At 36.7% G+C, this 22077-nt stretch overlaps 1 protein-coding gene across 7 annotated transcripts in view; it reads right to left on the bottom strand.

Moving 5' to 3' along the window:
* FOXP2 (forkhead box P2) overlaps positions 1-22077 on the bottom strand; it is a 555287-nt gene that overhangs the window by 121927 nt on the left and 411283 nt on the right. The gene's annotated exons all lie outside the window — the stretch shown is intronic.

The following is a 22077-nucleotide window of genomic DNA, read 5'->3' as shown; positions in this document are numbered from 1 at the left end:
GATTTATCTGCTCCAGCTTATCACAGGAAGTTTATACCAGAAGGTTCCCATTTTATTCTAAACAGATGTTTTTATAAAAAAGCAAGTTTCCAAGTGGCTGATTTTTTTCTGTATTTACTTATTTATTTATTGTGTATATGGTTTTTAAACTTGATTAAATAAGAACCAGCGACATATGATTTACTGTCAAACTATCATAATAAGAGGTACAATTTACAAATATATTTGTATTCATTCTATTCTTTCTTGTTGGATGCATTAGAGGAAAGTACCCTCCTTCTTTTAAATGTGTTCTTCACACTTTTTAGTTTGTGCTCTACTAGTGGCATGTAACAGACTGCAAACACACAGTTCTGAGAATATGGGATGGGAATGATTGTGCTGCCTCTCGGTTCTATAGTTAATCCCGTGAATATACTCCTTTTTCTGGGAGCGAAGGAGACATAAAAGAAGCATTAATGATACAGGCACTTCCTTTCCTCCTTCAAAATACGTCGTAAAGCCATGCCATGTTCCGTGACACATATTCCACTACCTGTTTTGTGAGACATGCCATGTACAAAGACCTTGTGCTAATTTGTGTTTGTATTGTAGCGTACATGTTTGCAGCATGTGACCTTAGATTCTGTTCCCTGCAGGGCAGAGATTTTCTTAACTGTTTGGCAGAGTTCACCTTCTTTAAAGCACTGTGCGCACCATACAGTGCTTAAGATAGGTATGACATGTTCAGTGTAAAATACTGACTTTGCTACATAAATGAAACATTTATTTATAATAGTAGTATGCAGTACAGTACTTATTTATAATGGACTATAGGTCTATTATAGACCAAGATTAGTAGCCAGGGACAGAGAAACAAACAACAAAAGATATGAACATGATACAGAACTACAATGGCAACTAACTTTGCAACTTTTTTCAACTAGGTTCATTTCAAGAAATTAATATTAACTATCAAGACAGTAAATATTAAAAACTTACCATCATTATTTTATTCCTGACTCCCACTGATATTTGATCTTTGCAATTTAAAAATGTAACAAACTTCGTCAATTTTCAATAAAATACTGAGCCATCTATAAATTTTTGTAGTATGTATCATGTAGCTCACAGTACAAGCATTTAATTTTTACAAATAAATTTAAAATATGCTAACTATAAGGCTCTGTTTAATAACATTTTAAAAATACACACTTTCATATATAATTGCCTCCTGCAGTACATTTTATAAAGTAAGCTAGTAATTTTAAACAAACAACAAAAATCTTCACTTTAAGTGTACTTTTTCAGGACTTACAACAGAAATACAAGGTCCATGAAGGTTTTGAAATAAGTGGTAACAGGCTGAAGGAGATCAAAAGCTGTCTTATTAATGGTCACATGCACTCAGAAGAAAAATAAAGGAAATATGAGTCCAACAGTTCACAAGTTAAATTTTATAACCATACAACAGCTATATTTGTCCAAAGATGACAAATCAGAGTTTAATATTTTACATATTATACACAAAACAAATTGCTAAAAAAGAAAATGTCAAATTTTAGTAATGTTTCACCATGTGCTAGAAATTTTTCATTTATAAGCTCATTATCCAATAGCAGCTCTCAAGAATAAAGCTAATTTACATTTAAAATAAGAGTATGGTCTACTCTTTAAAAGCACAATGATAAACACACCAATTTGACAATTACATTAATACGAGTATTTGCATAATCTGCCTTCTACACCTGTTCTTAATTTGAAGCAGCTGCAGGACAAATCATATCATGTAATGTAAGCACTCTAGCCCTTTCCCTAAGGTTTTATATTTAATTTTATTTAATTTTACTATTTTTAAATTTAAATAAAGCCCATGAAGCCCTAGTTTCTGTTTGGATAGTTTACATTCATCATTGATAACATAAGGAAGCTCAAGTGCATTTAAAAATGTTTTTTGTTTTGCTTAGTTTCCTGTGACAGTGATCATTTCATTTTCATGGCTGGAGAATCAACACATAAAACCCCACACTTTTACAGCTTATTAGTCTAGATGTGCCTCCTGTGAAGTACATTAAGAACATGAACAGCCAATATATATCATAATAATAGACTACAGAATGAAATCCACAATCTGTTTTGCCAAACATCAATACTAAATAATCTCCACTGGTTGCAAGCTCCACCCACCCTCCTCAGATAAACTCAGTTACTTTCCACCTTCTGAACAACTATGCACCTTATAATAGCAATGTAAAAGGTGGTGATTAACACTCCATATTCAGCAGACTGAGTAGTAAAAAATACATGATGTACACCAAGCTAACTACTGCAGTCTACCTACGTGCATACAGTTCCAAAGTCCAATATATGTGCTGAAGTTTATTGTTTATTTAGTACCTTCATTCTTTTTGGGTGTGTCACGGACCCCATCAGGCCCAACTCTATCGGTATAGCCTCATGCAGGTCAAAAAAGAGATGGTGGAAGGCATGCCCACCAAAGAGAAACAGCTGAGATTGAAGATATCATACATAAATGATAAAGTGTTCATGGTGAAGCATAGTGGTAATTAATATAAGGTTTTCAAATGGATGGACACAAGCACTGGGATAAACACAGAGATTAATGACTAGAACAGCAAGGTCCTCCTTCCAGGCAGCTCATATAGTACACATCAGAAAGAACACCAGATAACAGATGCTGCCTTTTATGCTCAGCAGAGCCTTGTCTATGATAACTAAATTGATATTTACACTAAGAACAGCAGAGTCTTTTCAGGGTTTCGATGAATACTGTAAAGAAAGAGCACAAAGATTCAGTATGGAGCAATTGTGTGGCACTGGGGCTTAGAATTCAATAAGAGATACAAATTTAGCACTGTACCGAAAATGTTCACCACCAAACAACATACGCACATCAGATTCCAGTTTATTGAGGGACAGGCGTGAGCTGCTGATCAAACGTCCAGTCCTTAAAGCACCATGCAATAATGGTAAGTTTATAGCACAGAAGATCCAGATCCATGACAAGAGACAAACACCCGAACAGAAGAGAGTATGTAAAAAGGGAAATAAAGGTGCAGTTGGATTCATTAATGGGTCAAATGGCTTTTAGTGTGAGACGGTGTATAGGATGGGCCAGAGTTTGCTTGAAAAACTAATGAAGCTGAGAATGCTCAACAATATGAGGAGGAAAAGAGTTAATACTAAGCAGCATCTGTGCATCAATCTTCAGTAAAAGAAGGTTAATAATCCTCTTGCATAAAACAGACAACTTGTCTGGACCTAGTTTAGGACCTTCATGTGTGGGATAGTTGATATTCTAAAAGGTACAGCTAGATCAAGGTGTGTGTAAGAAATTTGTAAGTCACAGTAGGAAATTAGAACTTCCTCCATTTGGCTTGTAAATAGGAAAATACTATTTACTCAGTCATTTGACCCACAAGAGAAAGAACTTCTCTATTACCTGTAATTAAAAATAACAGACGCTCATTGCTCCACTATGAAAGGATGTTACTGCTCTTGCTCTATGCAACCATGATGAAAGACATTTGTTCTGTATGAAACACAGGCTATGACTTCTGTAAATTAATTGTTTTGATATTGCTGTTGTGGTACTTGCAATGGCAATAGCCCAGGCCCTATTAATATTCAATCTTTGGATGGTTTTTGGAACAGGAAAGTACATCCTACACCTTGAAGTACACAAAATATTTACTACCCAATGCAGAGAAACATGTGCCCTACCAACATTCCATGGCTTGACTGGATGTGACACTGTGCCAGGCTTTGCATCTCATATTGATAAAGAGCCTTGGAAAAACTGGCGCTCATTCCCAGAGCTCAGTATAAGAATTATCAATCTCTCCTGTGCTGATGTGCCAGAAGAAAGCATGCAGAACCTCAAGAGGTTTTCTATACTTATGTAAAACAAGACATACACTTGCAATAACGTATCAGGTAAAAGAAAGCTAAAAAACTGAGGACACACTGCCTATGTCTTTTGCCCTGATGCCATATGATAAACGGCAGAATTTATTTCTCACTCAAAGAATTTACTTCACACCAGTGGGAAAGGAGGGTCTATATTAATACTACATACAAAGAAATCCTAGATTGTACGCTCTCTGGGTAGGGACCATAATCTTTGACTGATGTCCCTAGGTACCACAGTAGGAGAAATAATAATAAAAATATATGGTAGAACAAAGGTAAACAGCTCATTTTTTTAAAATAATATTTTTTTCATATGCATCTACAATAGTCTATATTTCTGGCAACAAAAAAACCTAAAGTGATATATCCATCAGATGCCAAGATTGTTATAAAAATAACTCAGAAATTGCATTTTAGTTTAAAAATATATGAGGAAACAACTTTGGAAACTTTAGAAATAATGCTACCACGAAAACCACATTCCAGAGCTGAATGATGAAAAAAATTAAAGTTACTTTTTAAAAATTGATAAATTAGATGTATCAGTATGTTAACAACCTATCATTCAAAATAAGTGGATGTTTAAAAAAATCTGTTACTAACTATATAGAGAATTGTCAATTAAAAAGTTAATACAAAGTTATGTTTGGGAAAATAAATGCACAACTTCTATGTATGTCATAAAAACTGTAAATTGTTCCCCCTCATCCCCAATAGGACTTAGTGGACGTTCTCTTCGTATATATCAGCAATGTAGTAGTGTTACAGTTGCTGGGGAAATCACATTTCGAAATGTTCTAACTTTTGAGAGCTCAGTTCTCAACTATAACATTGTATGAACATTGTTTTTGCATTTTTTTAAACAAAGCAAAACGCAACTGATCAAATATCCTACTTAGGAGCATTAGGCTGGAACTTTCTCTGTGGACAGGTTATTCCCTAATTGCCTACTGCAGGGTATCTTACACCATCCTCTGAAACATCTGACACAGACCACTGTTTGAGACAGGAGACAGGATTAGATGGAACACTAGTATGGTCCTGTATGGCAATTACTATATTCCTATGTTATTAGTAAAGTGTGGGATGCAAGAGTCAAATGTGAGTAGTTCCAGATATATGCTCTATGTTAATACACTTAGGGGGGAGTACACATTGGTATTTCTAAGCCTTTGAATACACTGAAGGCTCTCGTGAGGACTAAAGCCCAGATTTTTAAAGGCTTTGTTCAGGAGTCTACCTCCAACTTGGGAGTTAGGTGCCTAAATGCATTTAAAAATCTGGCCCTAAGTCTATGACAAGTGTGAATTAACCAACTCATGGAAAAATAGTAATGATGATAAAAAAAAATCCACCTGATTATTTTAACACGTTTAAAGCAGTTCTTTCTTTCTTTCTTTCTTTCTTTCTTTCTTTCTTTCTTTCTTTCTTTCTTTCTTTCTTTCTTTCTTTCTTTCTTTCTTTCTTTCTTTCTTTCAAGCAAACACCACACTGGATTAATATAAAAACGGCTGAACAGATCTCCTGTTAATTTCCAAAAAATTGCCTCTGACTTCAGAACAAGCATAAGAAATTCTACCCAGAACGGTAATTCTTACAAAAAGTTATACACAACTAAAAACTTCATTTAGAATAAAATGCCTCCTGAAACATAAACAAAAATACAGACATATATATAGTAGTCACAGAAAAATTTCTCCAGCATCAAATATACTTTATGGATGAAAGAGTGAAGAGCATAATCAGAGAGATTGCCCTTGAAGACAGTTAACATAAATGTTGATTCTTTCCACAGCCTTGCAGTTGGAGATATATTGAGGGAGAACACCAGACGCTCTGGATATTAGATGGTGTCATCCAGTGGCAGATCAAGACACTGGCTGAGTATACCAGAGAAACACTGTGCCACCTTTTCAAGCTTTTTTCTTCACAGTTATGAGGGCTAGAAACAATACCTTTTTTTTTGTTTGTTTTTTAATTAAAGTAGATTCTGATGTCATTGTCAGCACTTGCCTAGCCTTAATTTGGCTCTAACAGGGGCTGTACCGAGCCACATTGTTAAGATGAGCACATTCTCAGTAACATGAGCTTAGAACCTTCCTGAAGGCAGTGACCACTGGGTCCACACTCACATGCCCTCTTGCAATACGAGATATATAAAGATATATATAATGCCAGTGCTTTTAGTTCTTTTCCACTTTTGCACAAATAGGACTCTGAAGAAGCGGAGAAGATGTGGCACTGAGTGTGACTGAAGACTGATGTTGACAGGATTACTGCTACTTGCTCTTGTTTCCTCAAGGGAGCTATCTTTTCTTAAAAAAAACAAAAACAAAAACAAAAAAAACTGTGAGACATCAGAAGACCTGGGTTTCTTGAGCTTCTGCAGGGTACTATAGGTTTTGCAGTTAAAGAGATCAAATCTTTCACCAGAAAGAGATTTGATAAAGGGTCAGAATTCCTGTATTCAACGTCACAGCTATAAGTAGTGAATAAGGCAGCTGCATCTGAAATGTGAAACTGTCCTCCAGGAGTGAGGAAATATTCTCCAGCCTTCAAATATGTCTCCCTCCTAAAGTGAACTATGTTGTCATGGTCTTTCTTTTGGAGAATGGCTCAAGAATTCTCCCCTCTGAGAGCTCTCAGCATCTACAAACACAAATAGGGATACTGATGTGGGCTGGATGGACAGACCACAAAAATATTCAAAGCCTAACTAACTTAGCCTCTTAGCTCTTTCAGCCACAGCAGGGAGAAAGCAAGCAATGCACCAGAAGTCTTTAGTCTTTAGCAAGGATTCTTCAATGCAGAGGGCCAACTTTGCCTGTGGTGCTGTTCCTGTTTATTGAACAGCTAGTTTATACCTGTATGCCTGACACCTCAGCTAAACAACCCAGCAGATCCTGAAACAGACTGCAGTGAAATAGACTAACAATGCTGAAGAAACTCGAGCTTTCACACGTTATTCTTTCAAAATTCTTGCAGTAACATCATGCAATAACAATGTGATGTCTCATATTAGAGTAAACTGAATGTTAATGATGCATTAGATTTTTTTTCTTTTATTTCACCCCCTGTGTGGTGTTACTTTAGAGCAGACTGAAAGGTGTTTGGGTGGGTGCTCTAAGTGTGCATTTCCATATAGTAATTTGTTTGGATTTCTTTCTACGTTTAATTTTAACTCTTAACTACCTGGCTTTATAATGCTTGGTTTTGAAATCATTAAACATCCATGTAATATATTTTATCCTAAATTACTCATATTTTACCTACATAACAAGTAGGATGAATCCCTTCTTGAATGCAGAAAAAGGCTCATGCTTAACTATGGAGCTGCAACTGGTGTCTCCATAATTAGTTGGCTTGTAGAGCAACCATAATCAGTGAATATTTTTGGGATGCCCATGTCATGGAAGGCCACAAGTTGGGTTGGTTAGATAAAGCTCCACATTATCCTAAACATGACCTCAAATAGCTATTTAATTTCTAGTAGAACGCTGAATGGCTTTGAGAAATGTAAAGTATGTACTTTACGATCTTGGTGACGCTAAAGCTCTTGAAACTAAATCACTAGTTTCTCAAATTGGATCTGGTAAGTTGAAGGGTTATTGGAGACAAAAGAGTAAAAGGCTGTATTCTGGCACTGTTTTGTTCTATCTTGACTTTCCTTCATCCCAGATTTACTTAAGCTTTTCCACCACATCAGAGATTATATTTTTTCAGAACTAGACAACCAATATTTTTTGCCTATTTGAATAGTAGTTCTATATATAAGATTATACTTGGACTATCCCATGGACATAATAGTTTGTAAAAAAAAAAATGAGCCTGCATATCTGGATCTAACTCCAATGCTTCATTATGTTTTTTACTCATTTAGGTACCAGAGTGACATATCTGGAGAGTGAAGCTAAGGATACAAATCATGATATTGGTTTTTTAAACATGAATACCTGTATTCTAAAAATGAGACTAAACTCATCATTTTCTCTCTTTACTGACTTGGCGTAGATTTGAACAAGAGCTGTAGAGCTGAAAAATATTTTATATCCTCTCACAGTATAATAGGGAAGGGCTGTGGCCTGATGCACAGAACTAGGAGTCAAAAGACTTGGATTTTATTCCTCACTCGGACAATGACCTGTGATGTGACTTTGGGGGAATCACTTTCACTCTCTGTACCTCTGTTTCCCTCCCATACTTTGTCTGTATTGCCTATTGAGACTGTAAGCTCTTTGGGACAGGAATTCTCTCTCATATGTGATTGTACAATGATTAACACAATGACTATTCAATCTTGGTTGGGACTTCTGGGAACTATTAAAATACAGATAATTAATAACACTAATAAATATTAATCCTGTGAGCAATCCAATTTTCTTTAGCAGCACATAACCTCAATATATCTAATAATGGGTAAATAAGAACATAAGAATGGCCATACTGGGTCAGACCAAAGGTCCATCCAACCCAGTATCCTGTCTGCTGACAGTGGTCAATGCCAGGTGCCCCAAAGGGAGTGAACCTAACAGGTAATGATCAAGTGATCTCTCTCCTGCCATCCAGGTCCACGCTCTGACAAATAGAGGCTAGGGACACCATTCCTTACCCATCCTGGCTAATAGCCACTAGTGAACATAACCTCCATGAATTTATCTCATTCTCTTTTAAACCCTGTTATAGTCCTAGCTTTCACAAATGTTGACTTATCAATGATGACCACTGAAACAGTGACACTGATATTAAAAAGGGTATATTCAGAAGCAAAGGAATGCATAATCTTGATTATCACTGAGTTTTTGACCATGTACTAGTGTTTGGGCCAATAAACCAGGCTAAGGTTTTTCAGAAACAGCTAGCAGATTCTTTCTAACTCTTCTGAGATATGATCTCTTTTGGCAATGTCATCATATATCTTGACTTTAGCAAAGCTTTTGAATGGTCTCCCACAGTATTCTTGCCAGCAAATTAAAAAAAATATGGATTGGATGAATGGACTATAAGGTGGATAGAAAGCTGGCTAGATTGTTGGGCTCAACAGCTAGTGATCAATGGCTCGATAAATATTTGGCAGCTGGTATCAAGTATTCAACATTTTTATTAATGATCTGGAGGATGGCATGGATTGCACCTTCAGCAAGTTCACAGATGACACTAAGATGGGGGGAGAGGTAGAGATGCTGGAGGGTAGGGATAGGTTCCAGAGTGACCTAGACAAATTGCAGGACTGGGGGGATAAAAGAAATCTGATGAGGTTCAACAAGGACAAGTGCAGAGTCCTGCACTTAGGATGGAAAAATCCCATGCACTGCTACAGGCTGGGGACTGACTGCCTAAGCAGCAGTTCTGCAGAAAAGGACCTGGGGATACAGTGGATGAGAAGCTGGATATGAGTCAGCAGTGTGCCCTTATTGCCAAGAAGGCTAACGGCATATTGGGCTGAATTAGTAGAAGCACTGCCAGCAGATCAAGGGAATTAATTATTCCCCTCTATTCGGCACTGGTGAGGCCACATCTGGAGTATTGCGTCCAGTTTTGGTTCCCCTCACTACAGAGGGGATGTGGACAAATTGGAGAGAGTCCAGTGGAGGGCAGTTAAAATGATTAGGGGGCTGAGGCACATGACTTATGAGGAGAGGCTGAGGGGACTGGGCTTGTTTAGTATGCAGAAAAGAAGAATGAGGGGGGAATTTGATAGCAGCCTTCAACTGCCTGAAGGGGGGTTCCAAAGAGGATGGAGCTAGGCTGTTCTCACTGGTGGCAGATGACAGAACAAGAAGCATTGATCTCAAGTTGCTGTGAGGGAAGTTTAGGTTGGATATTAGGAAACACTATTTCAGTGGGAGGGTGTTGAAGCACTGGAATGGGTTACCTAGGGAGGTGGTGGAATCTCTTTCCTTAGAGGTTTTTAAGGCCCGGCTTGACAAAGCCCTGGCTTGGATGATTTAGTTGGTGTTGGTCCTGCTTTGAGCAGGGGGTTGGACTAGATGACCTCCTGAGGTCTCTTCAATCCTAATCTTCTATGGTTCTACGATTTTTCTATGATTCTATGGCCATATGCAGATCTTGTTTCCAACGATGTCACTGTCTTCCAAGATAGAAAACACACTAATCATGACTCTATAATGGGTTTCTTCCTCATGTTTATATTCTGTGAATACACTATACATCTCACGCTAATTATGGGCCATTATTAATCAATAATTACAGCAATAATAATAAAAGGACTTGCAATGAAAATCTAAGCAGCTAACTCTCCCAGAACAAAAATTAAAAAGCTACCACCTGTATCACTACAGCACAGTCAAAAACCCAATAAGAAATATTTTATAACTAGGGAGAAAACAAACACAAGAAAAGAAGGAACTGTCAGATGAAGCAAAGATTTTCAAAGTGAGATTACAGTTATGGAGCTCCCTATGACACTGTCTTGAGAAAAACAAAGAGCAAGTTATCGAAAGAGAACATTTTACTGGGGTAGATGTCTGTCTGCAGATTCCTCATAGGGATCCTTTAAGAATCTCTCTAAATATGGGCTTCATATAGGATTGCATGGAACTTCATTTTTGTGTACATTTTATGCTGTGTTATATACTCTGATATACTCAATCTCAATTTAAAGGCAAGAAATGGTCCAATCCTATGGCGTTTTATAATCTGGAGTTTTGACACTGACTTCACTATGAGCAAGATCAGATGTCAGTGTGCATAATCTCAAAGTGAAGCCATATATAGCAGGAACAGAATCCAAACTACCTCTTTGTAGTGGATACCACTATAAAGCGTAAACAGTATTTATTTAAATTTATAATTGAGATGATGCTGTCAGTATACATACACTGCTGTACATTAGGTGAAGTATTCTAAAAAAAAACCAGAAAAACAAAAAAAACCCAACAACTCTCACCCTGGAGTGCTTATAGTCTACAATCACAATAAACATAATACAATAAAATATAATAAACAAACACACTGTATTAAATGGTAATTGTAGCCAAAATGCTTCATGAATAGCTGGGTTTTAAGAGGTATTTTTTAAAATTTATGTAGTAGTTTAATTGCATGTCATTAGAATTAAAAAAATTTAGTCTTGACAGTTACTGAGAAATTCTTTCCTTTAAATGTATGTTAGATCATTACTAGCCAAGAAGATTGTCTGATTCAATATCACTTATGCTGATGATCTAAACACATGCTTAAAAAGGACAGAAAGCATCATAATCATTTGCTTTAAAAATGTAGTATTAGAGTATTATGTTACAAATTGTAAAATCCCAGTTAAATTAACATTATTATTTAAATGCTTATCTAAAATGTCTGAAGAGCTCTTCAAATGATTCCCTCCCAACACACACAAATAAAACATTTCCAGAGACTGAACTATCCAGCACGATGCTGAATTAGGCCTTGTCTACACTACGGGGGGGAGACCGGTCTAAGTTATGCAACTTCAGCTACATGAATAATGTAGTTCATACCATCAGAGACTATCAGGGTTTGAAGGAATTTCAGGAGATCATTTAGTTCAACCCCCTGCTCAAAGCAGAACCAATCCCCAATTTTTGCCCCAGATCCCTGAATAGCCCCCTCAAGGACTGAACTCACAACCCTAGGTTTAGCATGCCAATGCTCAAACCACTGAGCTATTCCTCCCCCCTTAGAGCTACCTACCATGGAGTCCACACTATGCGATGTCGACTGGAGATGCTCTCCCGTCGACTCCCCTTGCACTTCTCATTCAGGTGGAATACAGGAGGCGACAGGAGAGTGATCGGCAGTCGATTTAGCAAGTCTTCACTAGACCCGCTAAATTGACTGCCGATGCATCATTCGGCACATGTCGAACCCCCGGTAAGTGTAGACAAGGCCTAAACGTGGTTCTTTTAGCACCACAAAAGGAGACCTGGGTTTTATTCTTGGCTCTCACACTTTCAGTAGACTTGTTGTGCAAGTCACTAGTCCTCTCTGTAACTCAGCTTCCCAATATTTAAAATCGGAGTAATAAAACTAACCTCATTAAGGTGCTGTGAGATTTAATTTATTTTAAAATATTTAAATAAGAAAACTGGATAGAAGATGCTAAATAAGTGCTAAACATGATCAAAGTATGTATTTTCCACTGAATGCATCCGCTGAAGTGAGCTGTAGCTCCCGAAAGCTTATGCTCAAATAAATTTGTTAGTCTCTAAGGTGCCACAAGTCCTCCTTTTCTTTTTGCTCATACAGACTAACACAGCTGCTACTCTGAAACCTGAAAATATTTGTGATTCTGGAAAATATATTCAGCAATTTCTGGTTTCCATACTGCACATTGCAGAGAAAAGAGACAGTTTTGAGATGGATCTACTTTCCAGATACAAATATCCACATTTAACACTCCAATTATATTTCTGTTATGCCCTACGATTTATGATGAAGCTGATACATTTTTAATATCATCAATTGAAAAATGTCAATTTATAAAACAGAGAAGTAAAAGCTACACATACACAAAATGTGCTAATAAAAACTCCTATTTCTATCATAAACAAACGAGACAATTACAAGCATCCAAGCCTTTACAATATATTAAAAGGGAGTGTCAGAGGAGACAATACCCCAAATATACACCTGTGTTTTCATGCTGTATTTAAAATATCATTTACACTTTTTCTATCTGCTCTACAGTGTTACCTATCAATGATTATTGAAAATAAATAAAAATATATTAAAAAATAACTACATGGGTCAACTGGCATGAAATATTAACACACCACCTACTTTGTGTGTATACACAATCTGAAGAGGGGTTAAAATCAGTGAAGCAAGCTTTTCAGGACTAAACAAGTTTATGGACAAATTAACATCATATACTTCTCACTGGAGTTTTGCAACTTATTTAAGTGAGTCTGGAATTTCATCTCCTATGTTTCTGCCTTTGTTTCTGTCATCCACTCCTGACTCCATGCTTTCTTTCATTTAGATCAGCAAAGACCACAGACCAAGCAACCATTCATCTATCTTTATTTGCTCATAATTATCTCTGCCTCAAAAATCACTCCCCAAAACCCAACTGTTCCATAAGGAACTGAAGTACTCTTGAAATTTCACTGACTGAGGTTTTAATTATATGATATCTGTTTGGGCCTTTAGATTGTAAGCTATATTACGTAATATCTTTTGTGATGTATGCATTTTTACTATTATTAAGTACCATGTCCATGGTTCTATATGCTCTAAATAATAGCAGCATCAATTTGAAAGAGATACTTGCTAGAGAAATGTTTCTAACATGTTATGTTGTGTTTTCTTCAACGTCAAGCATGCAGGCCTCCTCTTCCATCTACTGATAGAGTTTTCTTGGACAGATGTGGTGACTGAAGGGAGAATTTAATTAACCCTTTACATTTTGAGATCCTCTTTGGGACGCTTACCATATTGATATTGTTGGAATACAGGAATGTTCCCTTTCCACGATATTTTTGTAGGGCTGCTTTTCAAAGACTGCTTGAGTAGCTGTTTCAGTTTGTAAGATTTTGCACCATTAGTTCTATTACACCTTGGTATATAGTAAGAAATAAATTGGTTTTCCTCAACCTGGCACACAAAGATCTAGAATGCACCCCGTGGCTTATCACTGGAGAATGTGTAGTAGCACCAACAACAGAAGATGTCAAGGTGGCAATTTTAAGACCAAAAAAAAAAAAAAGTGCCAGCATTAGAAGTGTTAGTACTTGTAGGTTGGTATTAAGCTGCTCTTTTACTCTGCATTATGACACGTTCTGGTTCCTGACGTGTGCACTGAGAGAATCTGTTGCTAGATTTATGACTAAAATACAAAGTAAGAGTAATGCATGATCAATTAGTTAATTTCAATAATTTATTTTTTAATCTCATACCTATCCTGGCAAGTTGAAGTGTGAACTAAGAGGAACACTTACCCTGAAGGTGGCATATAACTGGATACTTAATTTCTCCTTTTGAAATATGCAAACTACAGACAAAGCAATCACGTTGGTTGATACAGCAATGGCACAATTAACACATACACTAAGTAAAATATCCAAAAATATAGCCCAATGAGCATGAAATAAATAAACAATACAAATATCTGATTTATGCAGTAAAATGAATCTGTTAAGAAAAAAATCAGCAATTGCAAACAAGGAACGGATAGAATGGCATTTTAATGTGACTTTCTGCCCTGGATTTTTATTTGGAAGGGAGCAGAACTAACAACATATATCACTACATCTGGGTGTAGGTTCTTTAATGTCTAGACAGAGGGCATTGTTTTTGAAAGAACTTCTCTGTAAGCATTTACAATTGCTTAATTAAATAAATGCCGCTGGAAAGATAACTTATACCCTGACAGTGATTTCACTTGAAGCTATTTTTAAAATTACAGAACAAAGAATCATCATATCTCACTTGGATGCAAAAGAGATAGAGACTTAAAATTAAGCAAAAACAATTCAGAATGCTAAGTAGTTTACAGAATATGTTCCTTGGCTGTTTTCTGGATCAGCCATTTTTATATCATTGTACACTGATATGTTTGTTAAATTCAAGGATGGTATGAGACACCTGCTTGAGTGGTGGAATCTTAAACCAGTGTAATTAGGAACCTGCTTGGGAGCAGACCCTTTAATAGAATCGTGCTGAGTGGGGAGCCATTCACACATCCCCACTCAGCTCTTCACAGGCTTTTCTGGGCAGTCAGCCAGCTAGTGGGAGAATCAGACCAATAAGAGCTGTTGCAAAAAGTCTGGAAGAGTGGCTCACGAAAACCTGCATCTCCCACAGCCATAAAGGAGCTACTCACGCAGCAGAAAAAGGAGCAGTTATGGTGAATGTGAAGGCTGTGCAGGGAGCATAGGGGGCGGGTTGGGAGTGGGTAAAGGTTTCCAGCTGTTGAGGCAGTGCAAAGAAAAGAAACTTATTTTTAGGGCCTGGACTCCTGTAGTTTACAGACCAGATAAGGAAAAAGACAGACACTCCTCCATCTGTCCAATTCACAGCAGTAGTTCCTGGTATAAGGCAAATGGCAGGATCCATCATGAGAAGAATTTGGGGCTATGGGTCTGCTCTTTAGTCTGAGAAAAGAATAACTATTTTCTAAATCCTGGGCCTGAAATTTGTGAGCCTACATGAAGAGTAGGAGTGAGTGAACTTGGGATACTTTTCCCTAGGGCTGCCAACCCTTCCAGGATTGTCCTGGAGTCTCCAGAAATCAAAGATTAATCTTTAATTTAATTTAATTAAAGATGAAACCATGTGATGAAACTTCCAGGAATACGTCCAATCAAAATTGGCAACCTGACTTTTTCCCCCACTCCACAGTCAGTAGAGATAGTCAGAGGATCAGCAACATAGGTAACTTGAAGGTGAGGACAGGAGACTGAGGACAGGAGCAAAGAAAGCAGATGTACAGGAAATGGTTTTCTAATCCTACAAGAATTCCTGAGATGTCAACACATTTTCCCACCCGGGATCAGGACAAAAAGTCAAAATCTCAAAAATTTTTATGATTTCATATCTGAAAAAAATCTAATGAGGTAAATTGAAAATTTTGTTTCAGTCATTTCAAAATGTTTCATTTTGATTTCAACCTCATTTAAAAATATTGGCATGGGACACTTTGAGAATTATGAAACCTTGTAAAAAAATTCTCATCTAAAAATTTGTCCAAATTGACCCTTTCCCATTGTTTCACTCATGATGAATCGACATTTCCCGACGAAAAATGTTTTGCTGGAAAATTCCTAACCAACAGTAAAAGAAAGGATATAGGATTCAGAGACAGTTACAGTAATAAAATTCTGAGAGAGAGAGGCATAGAAACCAGGAGGTTGAACTGTCGCACCTGTATACATTGAAAATTAATATGCTTTCCAAACTTTTACAAAAAGCGCCCAAGAATATTTAGAATATTGCAACCTACCTAGGTGCTTACATGTATCTATTATTATAATGCACTATTGACTGAGCAGTCAGTGTGTTTGGTGTTCTACAGAAAGCAATGGTCCTTGCCCCAAAGAGTTCTCTCTATATCACACACAGACCTCCAGCCATTACTACATCATCTCCTTCTCACTCGCTGCAAGTAGAAGCATGGAAAGCACAGTACGCATATGTACAATTTTTCGATATATGTCCCTATAAAACTCATAGGATCTGAAGAGTTGCAGAACTATTTTACATACATATCTAACAGAAACATTTGTTTTATCAGTGAAAAAAAAGCATGAATACACTACAGATGTTTAATATAAGCTGAAAAGACATTTTCAGTAACAATAAATCAATATGAAAACTAAAGTGGGTGATGAACAACATAAAATATCTTATACAAAATCATTCGTTTTAGTATTTACAATGTGATAGAGGCATTCTAGGAATCTATTGGCTGACTATTTTTTTTAAAATGTTTGATGTTTCTAACAGTGAGAAGTGATTTAAAGCAATACTTGTCCTGACAGATGTTGTGGCTTAAAGATAACAGTAACATAAATAATCAAAGAGAGGACAGGTACTCTGGAATGGACCTCTATTCATGAGGGTAAAACCCATATAAATGAGAGAAGAATCAGGTTTTTAAAAGCATTTTCCTTACAATATTTCCAATACAATATTATGTATCCATTCATAGAATTATTATACCCATCTGAATTACAGCCTGGCTCCTTCCTTTCTTAGCATATTGATCTCTCCACATTACATGGAACTCTTGTCTTCTACACTGCTGAAAGCATGGAAGGTTTACACATGCACACAGACACACTCACCTTAACTAAAAATAACTCCCTTGCCTCCTCTTCCTCTCTAGGGTTTATCCTTGCCTTTAGAGTGGGTATCACTGATGCAAATTTTTTCACCTTAGAGGATAACTGCATATCCTTCATAGCAGACTTACTAGGGAAAATGGGACTTATGCCTTTCCAGCAGCTAGCTTCCAGATTTAATTTACCCCAAGCCTCCATGTTTGCTTATATGTAGGCCACACATTTCCTTCAGGATTATACTCAAGAGGGCGAGTCTGTTTATCACTATTCTCCTCTTACATATTAGACATTTGCATCTCTCCAAATCAATGCTCTCGAGTATGTACAAACTGATCATGCCTTGAGAATATAGTTGGCTGGAAGATCTGGAAAGAGTTTTGGACTAATTAAATTGATTTCTATTTCTGGTTGACCTGGCACAGAGGAAACCCAATGCATGCTATTATCCAAAACATTTATTTCTCCTTTTATGTGTTTTAAGCAGGAATCCCATATATAGTTAGGTGTGAGACCAGGATTGTATTCCGTATTTACAGGCCCCAAGACAAAACTGAAAGGCAAGTGCCCATGTTCCCCAGCTGTTTCCTCTGCTCTCCAATTTATTCTACCCACTTATGCCTATTTTGTCCTTTTTCACTTTCTCATCAGGTTCTTTATATTACAATACATGTTATGTTTTTAAAATCCATTCTTGAATAAGTATAATATTTTTGTTCACTATTTTATACCAATTTATCTTACCAGAAGATCCCAAGGCAGATGACTGAATTAATTTATTAATTTCCATTTGTCATTTACATACAATGAGATAAAATATTTTGTAGGATCAATGACCTCTCTATGACAAATCAGGGCTTGTAATCTCTTTGTTCTGAAGGTGCATTGTCAGACTTATCTTTGAATAAAATACTTTACAAAAAGATAGTGTCTGATATTTTAGACATTTTATATATTTCCAACTTCCAACGCGTATTTCCAACTTCTGGTATTCTTGATACTAAACACTAAGAAAATAAACATTAAGTAATGAAACTTAAGTGTATACTTAACTTTCCTAAAACCAAATTTTATAAAATGATTATTTCAATGACGTGTTCATACTAAACAAACAAAGCTTACCTTAACAACTAACACTCCCTACAGCATGATATTTATACAACAGGCTTGGTACACACTGAGCTTAACCCTTTGGTTCCAGGAGTCATGATTTCCTGACATAGCATCCTAATACAAAATGCACTCGTATTGATGTTGGAAGCACCAAATCTTCTAGCACCAAGATGTTAATAAGCAACCAGTTAGCTACAAATACATTACCCTACAGAATTAAAAATAAATATTAGTTTGTTCCAATTAAGAAAAAGTTTGAAGACTGACTTCATGAAAGTGAAGTGCTCCATTATAGAGATTACACTCTATAGAAAAAAAAACAACAGATTTTCATAGATCTTATAGAAAAAAAATGTAGCTTGCCATCCAAATAGTTATGCAGCCTACAGTGGAATGTAAAACATGAACAATGTAAAGATTAGACTACCTGAAATAAAGGAAATAATCCTAGCGCACTAATGCTCAACTATGATAGCAAATCAATAGCATTTGCACAGTTGTTGAAGAACCACAAGTCTGACTCATGGCTGTACATGTAACAAGAACAATAATGCTGCCAGTTTTCATCCCTAAGCTACATGACACTAGATTCTTCAGTGGCTGTAGGAAAGTTACTTCTCTGAAAAGTTTCTAAAAGTCTAAGTGATTTTTATTTATTATACATACTCTGGGAATGTACTGTCATGCATTTAAATAATTCCAGGAGTGTGGCCAGCTTGCTCCATGACAGGTCACCATAATCACAGCATCACTAGTGAAGATAACGAATTTTCAGGAACCAAAAATAACATTACAGAAATCTTATCCTTAGTATTACAATATGTTTTTAAGGATGTACAGATAAGACAGTAAAAGATATTATCTCATAATACTTAGGATAATATCTTCTGTTCTCATCAGTATCCCTATTTAGGTTTCAGAGTAACCGCCGTGTTAGTCTGTATTCTCAAAAAGAAAAGGAGTACTTGTGGCACCTTAGAGACTAACCAATTTATTTATTTATTTATTGGTTAGTCTCTAAGGTGCCACAAGTACTCCTTTATCCCTATTTAGTTATTCTGCTATATGTTGTTAATCAATGTACCTACTGATTGGATCCATTCAATTTGTGCATTAGGGTAATGAATGGCATATCTAAACATGTTTCAAATACATTTATTCAGATATCTATACATGAAAGTAAAATCACTACTACAACTCGTACTCAAGCTTGTCAAATGGGATGTTTTTCTCTGTTTTGCATAAGACATGCTAATGCTTATGCCATCTGCAGCCCTGAAACCCAGAAAAAATGTAAATAAAAAATAGAGGTAAGTAGATAGACATACGCATTCTGGGCACAGGCCATCTATATAAATTTTACAGCTATGCAGTTATCATTCAGAACAATGCCACATCCAAGTCTGAACCACGAGCACCTTTAAGAAATAATATTGGTGATCTAACCAGACAACGGTAATATTTTTCTATTTCAATACATAAATAAATACATATACATATAAAATGCAAAACATAAGACTTATCTCCTTTTATCCAGCTTATATAACATGCTGTCACTTTCAAAAGGATTTTTTCATAAGAAGCAAGTAAGAACTGCTTTGGATCACTACCCGAATTCCTCTAGAATGATCCCAGAAGGTTCCCTAAAGGCATACTGTGTGTAAAGTACAGTAAGAAATCCATGGCCCACTACCCCAAAACCCTACTTTTGTAGAGGAGTGTGAAGGGAGGTTGAAAGTTTTTGCAGTAAGCTTTCAACCTGCTGATTAGCTAATGTGTGCCACAGGCCACTAAAATACTGCACGTTTCTGAGTAATAAAGAAAACACACATAAAATACCATACTGAATGTTTCAAAACATCGAATAAAATTTGTAACCCAATGGCTACAAAAATATAAAATTTTTTCCTCGTTCTTTCTCCTTATGTATGTGCTCCTTATTTACATCAAAATATGGAGTGCATAAGTGGTGCAATGGGAAATAATACCTAAAACTCCCCCATTTGACTGCAGATATGTAAACTGGTTTAAAAGTTTTATTAGATTCATAATGTAGTCCCAATCTGTTTCCAGTTGCCAGATTGGTCAGTTGCTCTGAAATTAGAAACACACTAATTCTGAAACTAATTTAATATTTTGGTGGGAGAAGTTTGTTCTCCCCTTTTACTTTAAGCATACGTTTCTTTGTATTTGTGTCCTCTAAACCCCACATTGTTAACATATATGTATCGGTACCTATTGCTGTGAAACTTTGGCATTAAGTTACCATTTAAATCTGGCATAATGATATAGTAATGTTGTACAATTTTATGACCTGTACTACAATATTTGGCCTAACAAGAATCATAATGCTCAAGATGTAAATTTCCACTACATAACGAACAATGCAAAGCTCTGTATTAGCAGTCAATGACAGAAATAAAAAAGCTCCAAGGACTTATTTTCAAACCTTTTTATACACTTTACAGTCAGAAGGAAAAATAAAAATGGAATTATACTCAGGCCTTAATTTACGACATATGATACCTAAACTGAAGTTGGAGAGCAAATTTCATTTTTCTTTAATTTAAAAAGTATCAGATAAAGTGCACACACTTAATACGAGCCACTGTGGGCATTCTGGATGTCTAGAGCAAAATCTGGCACAAAAAAGCAGCAATCCTGGCTTTAGAGAGCTTTTGAAAAGAAAATATTTGCTATTTGCTTTCTTTATTTACTCCTCCCCTGTTTCACCACCACTGGTGAGAAGGAAGCATGAGGCATCTTTACCACTTAGGGCATGTCTACACTGCAGTTAAACAAACATGGCTGCCCATGACAGCTGACTCAGTTTATGGGACTGTTTAATAGATGTTCAAGCTCAGGCTGGAGCCCGAACACTTACAAAGCAATTACAAAAGTTCCACAACCCAAGCTCCGTGAACTCAAGTCAATTGACATGGTCCAGCTGTGGCTGTTTAATTTTAACGTAGACATACCTTCCCTTTTCCTGGGAGATTGAAAGACACAGGGCATATCCTCCATGTTTGATCCAGAGGGAATTTGAGGACACAGAGCATCTCCTCCAATCTCTCCCCCTCTTTCAGAAGACTCTCTCCCTGTCTCAAAATAATCACCATCCTTCTAGGTTTCAGGTCTATGTGTTCTCCCTTCTTTCATCACTGTTCATCCCTCCTGGCTGTTCCTTCCAACACTTTGCTCCTTAGACCTGATATAAAAATCAGGTGGTGGATGGAGCGTTGAGCTGCCAATCCTACCCTTAAGAACTCACTGAAGAAACATGGCTGGCAGGTCAGGCAGCTGCTGCCTCTATGGCCACTTTTTTTTGTCTCTGTCCTCAGCTTTCAGAACATCCAGTAGAGGGAAAAGCCAACACTGAGGAGAAGGGTGGGGAAGCTGAGACAGTCTCAGGACTCTTGCTTGCTTTCTACAGCAGATCCTCATGGCATGACGCCAACTATATATATTTAATTCCCCTTAGACATCTGCCTGTGTCTTTGGCCTGGTTGTAAGCACTTACAGTTGGTTTAAAAAAGCCAGGGCAGTCCTCACTGAGCTGAGACAGCTCGTAAGTATGCAAATTGCTGCAATTTAAAAAGCACATTGGAAAAAGGTGGAAGCGTAGAGCTGTGTGAACGAGTCCTTATGTTCCTTCATGAATGTGTCACAAAGAAAAGGGTGAAAATGTGGAATTACATTAAAAAGTGCATAAGTGAACATAATGTTTCTGGCAAAATTTCGAAAGAAAGAAAGAAAGAAAGAAAGAAAGAAAGAAAGAAAGAAAGAAAGAAAGAAAGAAAGAAAGAAAGCTCTTGTGTGTGAGATACTCCCTTAGACAAAATGGCATGAAGACTAAAGCCAAAGAACACACCACACAAATTACATCTGAGACAAAAAAACACTTATTTAAAGAAGGTGAACTGAGGATGCAGAGCAGCCCCAAGTGGCTGTTTGGAATTCTGGCTCAGTGGAGAACACCAACCAGAAAGGCATCACACAGAAATTCGCTGGCCTACCAAAGAATATGTGACCTCCAAAAGGCCTTAAGCCTCCCCCGGAAAAGTAGACAGGGGCTGTGAGGGAAAAGATGGGAGGAATTATACTTTCTTTACACTCAGAGCCATGCACAATCATCTCACATATTGCTGTCTTTTGCTGTTCACCAGTGAAAATATGAATATTTGGTTTGCTTGAAATGAGTGAGAATCTCTGGTGTTAGCAGTGTATAATTTCATATGTAACTCTTACTTACAACAACCTACAAATGAGGTAAAATTTACCAAAAACAAAA

This window comes from Lepidochelys kempii, chromosome 1 (assembly GCF_965140265.1).
Source record: "Lepidochelys kempii isolate rLepKem1 chromosome 1, rLepKem1.hap2, whole genome shotgun sequence".
Lineage (NCBI taxonomy): Eukaryota > Metazoa > Chordata > Testudines > Cheloniidae > Lepidochelys > Lepidochelys kempii.
The sequence above is the reverse complement of the archived record's forward strand: the minus strand, read 5'-3'. Positions and strand labels throughout refer to the sequence as shown.